We start from the raw sequence: 12,218 nt of genomic DNA on the forward strand, positions 1-12,218 counted from the left end.
AGTTTTCAGCGCTCTCACCACCGGGGACCTGGTTCGATTCCTGGTCAGGGAACTTCTTTTGGCCATCTATAGTCACGCTGTAGTGTGGTTGGGAAGAGCCAAGTCACAAAGTCACCTGGACACATTCCGTCAGGGAACAAGACTAGAATATCTATAGTCACGCTGTGACGGAAGTTGGGAAGAGCCAAGTCACAAAGTCACACGACACATAGTCCATAGCAAGACTAGAATCACCCGAAGACACAGAGTGATGGCAGAACAGATACTACAGAACTGTTCATTTTTAGTCTCCTCCAGTACAAAACAGTCACTTCAAATACCCACTTGATGCCTTAGAAAACACCCATGGCATCGATAGGTAAACTCTATCTCCAGGAAAAACAGGCATTTGTCTATCTTCTAATCCAGGGGGAAAAGACTAAGCTGGAAAAACGTCCATGGTATCCAAAGGTCAAAAACAGGCATTCATATGGGAACAGTTGGAGGAGTGTGGCGGGATTCTGGGCCACATTTTTCAGCAGCTCGACCAATGACCCAGGAAAATAAGTCTTTTGTCTTTTGTTGTGGAATTTTAAAAGTAAGCAAGGCTAGAATTACCCGAAGACACAGATACTACGAGCTGTTCATAATAGTCTCCTCCAGGACAAAACAGTCACTTCGTGCCTTAGAAAAAACCTGTGGTCACGCTGTGATGGAAGCTCGGAAAAGCCACGCCCAAAAATCAAATGGCGGCCATGGCGAAAAACAACTCCTTCGGCGAAAACCAACAAGGATAACAACCTCCTTTGCTACAGTCCTCCGCTCTACCAACTGAGCTATCGAAGGCACACGGCGTGTGAGCAGAACCTCATTTTTTCAGCTTTCTGCAGTTCGACCAATGACCCGGAAAAAGAAGCTTCTGGCGAACCAACTGCTAGTTTGACGAAGGAAGCAAAAAGCAAAACAGCCTTCCCATACCGGGAGTCGAACCCGGGCCACCTGGGTGAAAACCAGGAATCCTCACCGCTAGACCATATGGGAACAGACTGAAGAGTAGATTCTGGGCCATTTTCCATGCGTGTGGCCGGCCCGCGGATTTCGTAGAGGTCTTTAGCTTTTGTTGTGGGATTTTAAAAGGAAGTAAGACTAGAATTACCCGAAGACCCAAACTGATGGCAGAACAGATATTGAGGCAAATTGAGAAATTATCCCTGAAATGGAGATGCAGTTTGAATACTATACGTGGCGGATTATTAGTTGAGTTTGATTTAGTTGACAAGTTTTTCTCTGCGCCCAGGTGGCAGCAAGGAATAAAGAGAGAGCGAGCCAGCCAGGAGTCAAACCTAGAATCTTCTGATCCGTAGTCAGACGCGTTATCCATTGCGCCACTGGCCCACTGACTTGAGCTGATTGTGCTTGTACCAGAGTTTCCAGCTGTGGACGTGACGGGGACCTGTATCGCTTTGTGCTTGTTCTTGACCTGTCAGCGTGTCCCTGGTGGTCTAGTGGTTAGGATTCGGCGCTCTCACCACCGCGGCCCGGGTTCGATTCCTGGTCAGGGAACTTCTTTTGGCCATCTATAGTCACGCTGTGACGGAAGTTGGGAAGAGCCAAGTCACAAAGTCACACGACACATAGTCAATAGCAAGACTAGAATCACCCGAAGACACAGAGTGATGGCAGAACAGATACTACGAACTGTTCATTTTTAGTCTCCTCCAGTACAAAACAGTCACTTCAAATTCCCACTTGATGCCTTAGAAAACACCCATGGCATCGCTAGGTAAACTCTATCTCCAGGAAAAACAGGCATTTGTCTATCTTCTAATCCAGGGGGAAAAGACTAAGCTGGAAAAACGTCCATGGTATCCAAAGGTCAAAAACAGGCATTTATATGGGAACAGTTGGAGGAGTGTGGCGGGATTCTGGGCCACATTTTTCAGCAGCTCGACCAATGACCCAGGAAAAGAAGTCTTTTGTCTTTTGTTGTGGAATTTTAAAAGTAAGCAAGGCTAGAATTACCCAAAGACACAGATACTACGAGCTGTTCATAATAGTCTCCTCCAGGACAAAACAGTCACTTCGTGCCTTAGAAAAACCTGTGGTCACGCTGTGACGGAGGCTCGGAAAAGCCACGCCCAAAAATCAAATGGCGGCCATGGCGAAAAACAACTCCTTCGAGCAGGTCGAACCAGCGACCTAAGGATAACAACCTCCTTTGCTACAGTCCTCCGCTCTACCAACTGAGCTATCAAAGGCACACGTCGTGTGAACAGAACCTAATTTTTTCAGCTTTCTGCAGTTCGACCAATGAACCCGGGAAAAAGAAGCTTCTGGCGAACCAACTGCTAGTTTGACGAAGGAAGCAAAAGCAAAACAGCCTTCCCATACCGGGAGTCGAACCCGGCCGCCTGGGTGAAAACCAGGAATCCTCACCGCTAGACCATATGGAACAGACTGAAGAGAGTAGATTCTGGGCCATTTTCATGCGTGTGGCGGCCCATGGATTTCGTGAGTCTTTAGCTTTTGTTGTGGGATTTTAAAAGGAAGTAAGACTAGAATTACCCGAAGACCCAAACTGATGGCAGAACAGATATTGAGGCAAATTGAGAAATTATCCCTGAAATGGAGATGCAGTTTGAATACTATACGTGGCGGATTATTAGTTGAGTTTGATTTAGTTGACAAGTTTTCTCTGCACCCAGGTGGCAGCAAGGAATAAAGAGACAGCGAGCCAGCCAAGAGTCGAACCTAGAATCTTCTGATCCGTAGTCAGACGCGTTATCCATTGCGCCACTAGCCCACTGACTTGAGCTGATTGTGCTTGTACCAGAGTTTCCAGCTGTGGGCGTGAGCGGGGACCTGTATCGCTTTGTGCTTGTTCTTGACCTATCAGCGTATCCCTGGTGGTCTAGTGGCTAGGATTCGGCGCTCACCGCACGCTACTCCCAAGTTCGATTCCCGGTCAGGGAACTTTTGGCCATCTATATCAGTCACGCTGTGTGGAAGTTGGGAATAGCCAATTCACAAAGTCACACGACACATAGTCCATAGCAAGACTAGAATCACCCGAAGACACAGAGTGATGGCAGAACAGATACTACGAACTGTTCATTTTAGTCTCCTCCAGTACAAAACAGTCACTTCAAATACCCACTTGATGCCTTAGAAAACACCCATGGCATCGCTAGGTAAACTCTATCTCCAGGAAAAACAGGCATTTGTCTATCTTCTAATCCAGGGGGAAAAGACTAAGCTGGAAAAACGTCCATGGTATCCAAAGGTCAAAAACAGGCATTCATATGGGAACAGTTGGAGGAGTGTGGCGGGATTCTGGGCCACATTTTTTCAGCAGCTCGACCAATGACCCAGGGAAAAGAAGTCTTTTCTCTTTTGTTGTGGAATTTTAAAAGTAAGCAAGGCTAGAATTACCCGAAGACACAGATACTACGAGCTGTTCATAATAGTCTCCTCCAGGACAAAACAGTCACTTCGTGCCTTAGAAAAAACCTGTGGTCACGCTGTGACGGAAGCTCCCACAAAAGCCACGCCTCAAAAATCAAATGGCGGCCATGGCGGCAAACAACTCCTTCGAGCCGGAGTCGGACCAGCGACCTAAGGATAACAACCTCCTTTGCTACAGTCCTCCGCTCTACCAACTGAGCTATCGAAGGCACACGGCATGTGAGCAGAACCTCATTTTTCAGCTTTCTGCAGTTCGACCAATGACCCGGGAAAAAGCTTCTGGCCATAACCAACTGCTAGTTTGTGAAGGAAGCAAAAAGCAAAACAGCCTTCACATACCGGGAACGAACCCAGGCCGCCTGGGTGAAAACCAGAATCCTCACCGCTAGACCATATGGGAACAGAATGAAGAGTAGATTCTGGGCCATTTTCCATGCGTGTGGCCGTCCCGCGGATTTCGTAGAGGTCTTTAGCTTTTGTTGTGCGCGTTATCCATTGCGCCTTTGGCCCACTGACTTGAGCTGATTGTGCTTGTACCAGAGTTTTCAGCTGTGGACGTGACGGGGACCTGTATCACTTTGTGCTTGTTCTTGACCTATCAGCGTATCCCTGGTGGTCTAGTGGTTAGGATTCGGCGCTCACCGCTGCGGCCGGGTTCGATTCCCGGTCAGGGAACTTCTTTTGGCCATCTATAGTCACGCTGTGACGGAAGTTGGGAAGAGCCAAGTCACAAAGTCACACGACACATAGTCCATAGCAAGACTAGAATCACCCGAAGACACAGAGTGATGGCAGAACAGATACTACGAACTGTTCATTTTTAGTCTCCTCCAGTACAAAACAGTCACTTCAAATACCCTCTTGATGCCTTAGAAAACACCCATGGCATCGATAGGTAAACTCTATCTCCAGGAAAAACAGGCATTTGTCTATCTTCTAATCCAGGGGGAAAAGACTAAGCTGGAAAAACGTCCATGGTATCCAAAGGTCAAAAACAGGCATTCATATGGGAACAGTTGGAGGAGTGTGGCGGGATTCTGGGCCACATTTTTCAGCAGCTCGACCAATGACCCAGGAAAATAAGTCTTTTGTCTTTTGTTGTGGAATTTTAAAAGTAAGCAAGGCTACAATTACCGAAGACACAGATACTACGAGCTGTTCATAATAGTCTCCTCCAGGACAAAACAGTCACTTCGTGCCTTAGAAAAACCTGTGGTCAAGCTGTGACGGAAGCTCGGAAAAGCCACGCCCAAAAATCAAATGGCGGCCATGGCGAAAAACAACTCCTTCGAGCCGGAGTCGAACCAGCGACCTAAGGATAACAACCTCCTTTGCTACAGTCCTCCGCTCTACCAACTGAGCTATCGAAGGCACACGGTCTGTGAGCAGAACCTCATTTTTTCAGCTTTCTGCAGTTCGACCAATGACCCCGGGAAAAAGAAGCTTCTGGCGAACCAACTGCTAGTTTGACGAAGGAAGCAAAAAGCAAAACAGCCTTCCCATACCGGGAGTCGAACCCGGGCCGCCTGGGTGAAAACCAGGAATCCTCACCGCTAGACCATATGGGAACAGACTGAAGAGTAGATTCTGGGCCATTTTCCATGCGTGTGGCCGGCCCGCGGATTTCGTAGAGGTCTTTAGCTTTTGTTGTGGGATTTTAAAAGGAAGTAAGACTAGAATTACCCGAAGACCCAAACTGATGGCAGAACAGATATTGAGGCAAATTGAGAAATTATCCCTGAAATGGAGATGCAGTTTGAATACTATACGTGGCGGATTATTAGTTGAGTTTGATTTAGTTGACAAGTTTTTCTCTGCGCCCAGGTGGCAGCAAGGAATAAAGAGAGAGCGAGCCAGCCAGGAGTCGAACCTAGAATCTTCTGATCCGTAGTCAGACGCGTTATCCATTGCGCCACTGGCCCACTGACAGAACGGCAGACAGTCCGGGCAGACAGAACGGCGGATGACTCGGTAAGACCAGAGGCGGGGATTGTGCATTTATACTAACAATGCTTGGTGCACAAACTCTGTTATCGTTGGGAGACACTGCTCAGCCAACCTAGAGTTTCTCATGGTTAAGAGTAGACCTATTTTATCTGCCACGGGAGTTCACATCAACCATCATAACTGCTGCTTATATTCCACCCGATGCTGATGCCAAGCTTGCTATGAATGAACTTCATGCAGCCATCATTAAACAACAGGCTGCTCACCCGGGCTGCATTTATTGTTGCGGGGATTTTAATCACTCTAACTTGAAGGCAGTACTCCTAAATTTCACCAGAACGTTTTCTGTCACACCAGAGGAAACAGAACTTTGGACCATGTATACACAAACATGGCTGAAGCCTATGCTGTGACCCCCTCCCCCATCTAGGACAATCGGATCACCTTTCTTTGTTCCTCACCCCAAGTACTCCCCCTCATCAACCGTGTGAAGCCATCAGTGAGGACCATCAAAGTCTGGCCAGCGGGGCTGACTCCACACTCCAGGACAGGTTTCAACACACAGACTGGAGTATGTTTGCTTCCCAGGCTACCTGTGGCTCTCACACGGATATAGACCACTACACTTCCTCTGTTCTGGATTACATCAACACCACCATAGACAGTGTTACTACCCAGAAACAGATCACCACATACCCAAATCAGAAGCCATGGATGAACAAGGAGGTGCGCCTTCTGTTGAAAGCACGCATAACACTGCCTTCAGATCAGGTGACGCACAGGCCTACAGCACTTCCAGGGCAAATCTGAAGAGGGCATCAAAAGGCCAAGTACTGCTACAAGCTGAAGTTAGAGGAGCACTTTTCCAACTCTGACCCTCGACGCATGTGGCAGGGCATCCAGGCCATCAGTGATTACAAGCCCAACCACTCCACCCCCACAGCACCAAATGTCTTCTTTCTGGACAAGCTTAATGACTTTTATGCTCGCTTTGAGAGGGATAATAATGAAACGGTCACCAAGATCACCCCCTTAACCGACCCACCCATCACACTCACCTCCTCAGAGGTTTACACTGCACTAAGCCGGATCAACGCGCGCAAGGCTGCTGGACCAGACGGTATCCCTGGGCGCGATACTACGGGCATGTGCAGAGCAGCTCGCTGGGGTATTCGCGGACATTTTCAACATGTCCCTTGCCCAAGCAGCTGTACCAACATGCTTCAAATCCACCTCCATTGTGCCAGTGCCGAAAATCTCAAGCCCAGTGTGCCTAAATGACTACCGCCCTGTAGCACTCACACCCATCGTTATGAAGTGCTTTGAGCGACTAGTCCTGTCACATCTGAAGGACTCTCTGCCTTCCACACTGGACCCCACCAGTTTGCCTACCAAGGCAATAGGAGCACTGAGGACGCAGTCTCCATCGCACTGCACTCTGTACTCACACACTTGGACAATAAAAACACTTACGCACGGATGCTGTTTGTTGACTTCAGTTCAGCATTCAACACGGTCATACCCTCTAAGTTAATCACCAAACTCAGAGATCTGGACATTAACACCTCACTGTGCAACTGGGTTATGGACTTCCTGACCAACAGACCTCAGCATGTTAGGTCAGGCCACATCCGCCTCCACCACTATCACTCTCAACACCGGTGTACCACAAGGCTGTGTGCTGAGCCCCCTTCCTCTACTCCCTCTTCACCCACGACTGCAGGCCTGTGTTTGGATCTAACTCCATCATCAAGTTTGCAGATGACACTACGGTGATCGTTCTCATCAGCAACAACGATGAGACTGCCTACAGAGAAGAGGTCCAGCATCTGGCCACGTGGTGCAAAGACAATAATCTGCTCCTTAACACCACCAAAACCAAGGAGCTCATTGTGGACTTCAGGAAGGTGAGAAGAGGCACACATGATCCCATCCACATTAATGGGATTGCTGTGGAGCCTGTCTCATGCATCAAGTTCCTGGGAACCCACATCTCTGAAGATCTGTCCTGGACCACCAACACCTCCAGCCTGGTCAAGAAGGCTCACCAGCGTTTATTCTTTCTGAGGAAACTTAAGAAGAACCAGCTGTCCTCAGCCATCCTGGTGAACTTCTATCGCTGTACAATAGAGAGCATCCTAACAAACTGTGTCACAGTCTGGTATGGGAGCTGCTCTGTTGCTGAGCGTAAGGCACTGCAGCGGGTGGTGAAAACTGCCCAGCGCATCACAGGAACTCCACTTCCATCCATTGAGGACATCCAGAAGAAACACTGTTTTGCGTCGAGCTTGCAGTATTCTTAAAGACTCCTCTCACCCTGCCCACAAACTGTTTTCCTCCTGCCATCTGGCAGGCGATTCAGATTCCCTCGGACTAGAACAAGTAGACTGAGGAACAGCTTTTTACCAGAGCTGTCTCACTACTGAATTCTACCCCCACTGATGTCTGCCCCACCCACCCCATTAAAACAAAAATACAAAAATGCACTGTTAACATTCATTGCACTCCACTGTATATATCTTTGTAAATGTATGTACATATCCACTGTACATACTCTTGTAAAATTGTCTATACATATCCTGTATATCCTGCTCTTTCTTATGTACATAACGATCTGTAAATTGTTTACACATAATCACTGTAAATTCCCCCTTCTCATCTGTAATTTAATTTGTACATATTTATCTTTGTAATTTATATTTATATTTGTACCTATATCCTGCACTTGCTGCTTATTGCACTCCTGGTTAGACCTAAACTGCATTTCGTTACCTTGTACTTGTACATGTGTAATGACAATAAAGTTGAATCTAATCTAATCTTGAGCTGATTGTGCTTGTACCAGAGTTTCCAGCTGTGGACGTGACGGGACCTGTATCGCTTTGTGCTTGTTCTTGACCTGTCAGCGTATCCCTGGTGGTCTAGTGGTTAGGATTCGCGCTCTCACCACCGCGCCCGGTTCGATTCCTGGTCAGGGAACTTCTTTTGGCCATCTATAGTCACGCTGTGACGGAAGTTGGGAAGAGCCAAGTCACAAAGTCACACGACACATAGTCCATAGCAAGACTAGAATATGACTATAGTCACGCTGTGACGGAAGTTGGGAAGAGCCAAGTCACAAAGTCACACGACACATAGTCCATAGCAAGACTAGAATCACCCGAAGACACAGAGTGATGGCAGAACAGATACTACGAACTGTTCATTTTTAGTCTCCTCCAGTACAAAACAGTCACTTCAAATACCCTCTTGATGCCTTAGAAAACACCCATGGCATCGATAGGTAAACTCTATCTCCAGGAAAAACAGGCATTTGTCTATCTTCTAATCCAGGGGGAAAAGACTAAGCTGGAAAAACGTCCATGGTATCCAAAGGTCAAAAACAGGCATTCATATGGGAACAGTTGGAGGAGTGTGGCGGGATTCTGGGCCACATTTTTTCAGCAGCTCGACCAATGACCCAGGGAAAATAAGTCTTTTGTCTTTTGTTGTGGAATTTTAAAAGTAAGCAAGGCTACAATTACCCGAAGACACAGATACTACGAGCTGTTCATAATAGTCTCCTCCAGGACAAAACAGTCACTTCGTGCCTTAGAAAAAACCTGTGGTCAAGCTGTGACGGAAGCTCGGAAAAGCCACGCCCAAAAATCAAATGGCGGCCATGGCGAAAAACAACTCCTTCGAGCCGGAGTCGAACCAGCGACCTAAGGATAACAACCTCCTTTGCTACAGTCCTCCGCTCTACCAACTGAGCTATCGAAGGCACACGCTCTGTGAGCAGAACCTCATTTTTTCAGCTTTCTGCAGTTCGACCAATGACCCCGGGAAAAAGAAGCTTCTGGCGAACCAACTGCTAGTTTGACGAAGGAAGCAAAAAGCAAAACAGCCTTCCCATACCGGGAGTCGAACCCAGGCCGCCTGGGTGAAAACCAGGAATCCTCACCGCTAGACCATATGGGAACAGACTGAAGAGTAGATTCTGGGCCATTTTCCATGCGTGTGGCCGCCCCGCGGATTTCGTAGAGGTCTTTAGCTTTTGTTGTGGGATTTTAAAAGGAAGTAAGACTAGAATTACCCGAAGACCCAAACTGATGGCAGAACAGATATTGAGGCAAATTGAGAAATTATCCCTGAAATGGAGATGCAGTTTGAATACTATACGTGGCGGATTATTAGTTGAGTTTGATTTAGTTGACAAGTTTTTCTCTGCGCCCAGGTGGCAGCAAGGAATAAAGAGAGAGCGAGCCAGCCAGGAGTCGAACCTAGAATCTTCTGATCCGTAGTCAGACGCGTTATCCATTGCGCCACTGGCCCACTGACAGAACGGCAGACAGTCCGGGCAGACAGAACGGCGGATGACTCCGGTAAGACCAGAGGCGGGGGATTGTGCATTTATACTAACAATGCTTGGTGCACAAACTCTGTTATCGTTGGGAGACACTGCTCAGCCAACCTAGAGTTTCTCATGGTTAAGAGTAGACCGTTTTATCTGCCACGGAGTTCACATCAACCATCATAACTGCTGCTTATATTCCACCCGATGCTGATGCCAAGCTTGCTATGAATGAACTTCATGCAGCCATCATTAAACAACAGGCTGCTCACCCGGAGGCTGCATTTATTGTTGCGGGGGATTTTAATCACTCTAACTTGAAGGCAGTACTCCTAAATTTCACCAGAACGTTTTCTGTCACACCAGAGGAAACAGAACTTTGGACCATGTATACACAAACATGGCTGAAGCCTATGCTGTGACCCCCTCCCCATCTAGGACAATCGGATCACCTTTCTTTGTTCCTCACCCCCAAGTACTCCCCCCTCATCAACCGTGTGAAGCCATCAGTGAGGACCATCAAAGTCTGGCCAGCGGGGGCTGACTCCACACTCCAGGACAGGTTTCAACACACAGACTGGAGTATGTTTGCTTCCCAGGCTACCTGTGGCTCTCACACGGATATAGACCACTACACTTCCTCTGTTCTGGATTACATCAACACCACCATAGACAGTGTTACTACCCAGAAACAGATCACCACATACCCAAATCAGAAGCCATGGATGAACAAGGAGGTGCGCCTTCTGTTGAAAGCACGCAACACTGCCTTCAGATCAGGTGACGCACAGGCCTACAGCACTTCCAGGGCAAATCTGAAGAGGGGCATCAAAAGGCCAAGTACTGCTACAAGCTGAAGTTAGAGGAGCACTTTTCCAACTCTGACCCTCGACGCATGTGGCAGGGCATCCAGGCCATCAGTGATTACAAGCCCAACCACTCCACCCCACAGCACCAAATGTCTTCTTTCTGGACAAGCTTAATGACTTTTATGCTCGCTTTGAGAGGATAATAATGAAACGGTCACCAAGATCACCCCTTTAACCGACCCACCCATCACACTCACCTCCTCAGAGGTTTACACTGCACTAAGCCGGATCAACGCGCGCAAGGCTGCTGGACCAGACGGTATCCCTGGACGCGCGTTTCTACGGGCATGTGCAGAGCAGCTCGCTGGGGTATTCGCGGACATTTTCAACATGTCCCTTGCCCAAGCAGCTGTACCAACATGCTTCAAATCCACCTCCATTGTGCCAGTGCCGAAAATCTCAAGCCCAGTGTGCCTAAATGACTACCGCCCTGCAGCACTCACACCCATCGTTATGAAGTGCTTTGAGCGACTAGTCCTGTCACATCTGAAGGACTCTCTGCCTTCCACACTGGACCCCACCAGTTTGCCTACCAAGGCAATAGGAGCACTGAGGACGCAGTCTCCATCGCACTGCACTCTGTACTCACACACTTGGACAATAAAAACACTTACGCACGGATGCTGTTTGTTGACTTCAGTTCAGCATTCAACACGGTCATACCCTCTAAGTTAATCACCAAACTCAGAGATCTGGACATTAACACCTCACTGTGCAACTGGGTTATGGACTTCCTGACCAACAGACCTCAGCATGTTAGGTCAGGCCACATCCGCTCCACCACTATCACTCTCAACACCGGTGTACCACAAGGCTGTGTGCTGAGCCCCTTCCTCTACTCCCTCTTCACCCACGACTGCAGGCCTGTGTTTGGATCTAACTCCATCATCAAGTTTGCAGATGACACTACGGTGATCGTTCTCATCAGCAACAACGATGAGACTGCCTACAGAGAAGAGGTCCAGCATCTGGCCACGTGGTGCAAAGACAATAATCTGCTCCTTAACACCACCAAAACCAAGGAGCTCATTGTGGACTTCAGGAAGGTGAGAAGAGGCACACATGATCCCATCCACATTAATGGGATTGCTGTGGAGCCTGTCTCATGCATCAAGTTCCTGGGAACCCACATCTCTGAAGATCTGTCCTGGACCACCAACACCTCCAGCCTGGTCAAGAAGGCTCACCAGCGTTTATTCTTTCTGAGGAAACTTAAGAAGAACCAGCTGTCCTCAGCCATCCTGGTGAACTTCTATCGCTGTACAATAGAGAGCATCCTAACAAACTGTGTCACAGTCTGGTATGGGAGCTGCTCTGTTGCTGAGCGTAAGGCACTGCAGCGGGTGGTGAAAACTGCCCAGCGCATCACAGGAACTCCACTTCCATCCATTGAGGACATCCAGAAGAAACACTGTTTGCGTCGAGCTTGCAGTATTCTTAAAGACTCCTCTCACCCTGCCCACAAACTGTTTTCCCTCCTGCCATCTGGCAGGCGATTCAGATTCCCTCGGACTAGAACAAGTAGACTGAGGAACAGCTTTTTTACCAGAGCTGTCTCACTACTGAATTCTACCCCCCACTGATGTCTGCCCCACCCACCCCATTAAAACAAAAATACAAAAATG

At 48.1% G+C, this 12,218-nt stretch overlaps 11 non-coding genes across 11 annotated transcripts; 1 reads left to right on the plus strand and 10 right to left on the minus strand.

The window, feature by feature from the left end:
• Positions 1-948: 948 nt before the first annotated feature.
• trnae-uuc lies at positions 949-1,020 on the minus strand. The gene has a single exon. It is a non-coding gene; the product is annotated as a tRNA-Glu (tRNA).
• Positions 1,021-1,301: 281 nt separating this feature from the next.
• On the minus strand, positions 1,302-1,374 carry trnar-acg. The gene has a single exon. It is a non-coding gene; the product is annotated as a tRNA-Arg (tRNA).
• A 96-nt stretch (positions 1,375-1,470) lies between these two features.
• trnae-cuc lies at positions 1,471-1,542 on the plus strand. Its single transcript has one exon. It is a non-coding gene; the product is annotated as a tRNA-Glu (tRNA).
• An 819-nt stretch (positions 1,543-2,361) lies between these two features.
• trnae-uuc lies at positions 2,362-2,432 on the minus strand. Its single transcript has one exon. It is a non-coding gene; the product is annotated as a tRNA-Glu (tRNA).
• A 1,134-nt stretch (positions 2,433-3,566) lies between these two features.
• trnay-gua lies at positions 3,567-3,653 on the minus strand. The gene is given in 2 exon segments: positions 3,567-3,602; positions 3,617-3,653. It is a non-coding gene; the product is annotated as a tRNA-Tyr (tRNA).
• A 1,075-nt stretch (positions 3,654-4,728) lies between these two features.
• Positions 4,729-4,815, minus strand: trnay-gua. Its single transcript is given in 2 exon segments — positions 4,729-4,764; positions 4,779-4,815. It is a non-coding gene; the product is annotated as a tRNA-Tyr (tRNA).
• Positions 4,816-4,940: 125 nt separating this feature from the next.
• On the minus strand, positions 4,941-5,012 carry trnae-uuc. Its single transcript has one exon. It is a non-coding gene; the product is annotated as a tRNA-Glu (tRNA).
• Positions 5,013-5,293: 281 nt separating this feature from the next.
• On the minus strand, positions 5,294-5,366 carry trnar-acg. Its single transcript has one exon. It is a non-coding gene; the product is annotated as a tRNA-Arg (tRNA).
• A 3,701-nt stretch (positions 5,367-9,067) lies between these two features.
• On the minus strand, positions 9,068-9,154 carry trnay-gua. Its single transcript is given in 2 exon segments — positions 9,068-9,103; positions 9,118-9,154. It is a non-coding gene; the product is annotated as a tRNA-Tyr (tRNA).
• A 125-nt stretch (positions 9,155-9,279) lies between these two features.
• Positions 9,280-9,351, minus strand: trnae-uuc. The gene has a single exon. It is a non-coding gene; the product is annotated as a tRNA-Glu (tRNA).
• A 281-nt stretch (positions 9,352-9,632) lies between these two features.
• trnar-acg lies at positions 9,633-9,705 on the minus strand. Its single transcript has one exon. It is a non-coding gene; the product is annotated as a tRNA-Arg (tRNA).
• Positions 9,706-12,218: the final 2,513 nt, after the last annotated feature.

Source organism: Puntigrus tetrazona, chromosome 4 (assembly GCF_018831695.1).
Source record: "Puntigrus tetrazona isolate hp1 chromosome 4, ASM1883169v1, whole genome shotgun sequence".
NCBI classification, from domain to species: Eukaryota; Metazoa; Chordata; class Actinopteri; order Cypriniformes; family Cyprinidae; genus Puntigrus; species Puntigrus tetrazona.